We start from the raw sequence: 810 nt of genomic DNA, 5'->3' as shown, positions 1-810 counted from the left end.
CCCCCCCAAAAAAAAAAAAAGTAATAACTAAAGAAACAAATACAATGTTTGTTTCCGATGACATGGCCAACAAACAAATCACGGTCGATCGGTAGGGCCTGGTTTTTTTGTTGGTTTATTTAAAAGTGGTTTTTTTTCTTCAAAGTTAATACATTATTTCCATTGGTGCATGTGGCTTTTTATTTTGATGAAAATCGTGCAAGCTGTGTACCTTGCATGTCGGTGAGGAGTAACTGTCTATGTACAGTCTACAGTATCGAGTTTTGTCGTTAAGTATGTTATGTCTTTCGATGGGTCAACAAATTTACTGCATGGGGGGGGGGGGGGGGGGGGGGGGGGGGGGGGCGGCTGCTTGGTGGGTTAAGAGTGGAGATTTTTCCGATCTCCCAGGTCAACTTATGTGCAGACCTGCTAGTGCCTTTTCCCCTTTCGTGTGTACACGCAAGCACAAGACCAAGACAGTGCGCACGACAAAGATCCTGGAATCCATGTCAGAGTTCGGTGGGTTATAGAAACACGAAAATCTTTGCTATACTAAAATGTGCATTAATCCTGAGAAACCTATATTCTGTAACGTAGGCAATTGCTATTCTTAAACGTAATTGTTCATTAGTAGTTAACATCGAATTTGTGTGTGTGTGTAGTTTCTGTATTCGTATGTTCCTGTCGTATTTGATGTTTTTTTCGTGCTGAAATTGCAATCAGCATAAAGGGGTTTGCTTTAATCGCTCCAACAAAACGTTCCGCATGATGTCCAAGAGCAAGTCATGACACCATTTTTATGTACACAAATCCTATATATATATATAA

Source organism: Littorina saxatilis, linkage group LG4 (genome assembly GCF_037325665.1).
Source record: "Littorina saxatilis isolate snail1 linkage group LG4, US_GU_Lsax_2.0, whole genome shotgun sequence".
Lineage (NCBI taxonomy): Eukaryota > Metazoa > Mollusca > Gastropoda > Littorinimorpha > Littorinidae > Littorina > Littorina saxatilis.
The sequence above is the reverse complement of the archived record's forward strand: the minus strand, read 5'-3'. Positions refer to the sequence as shown.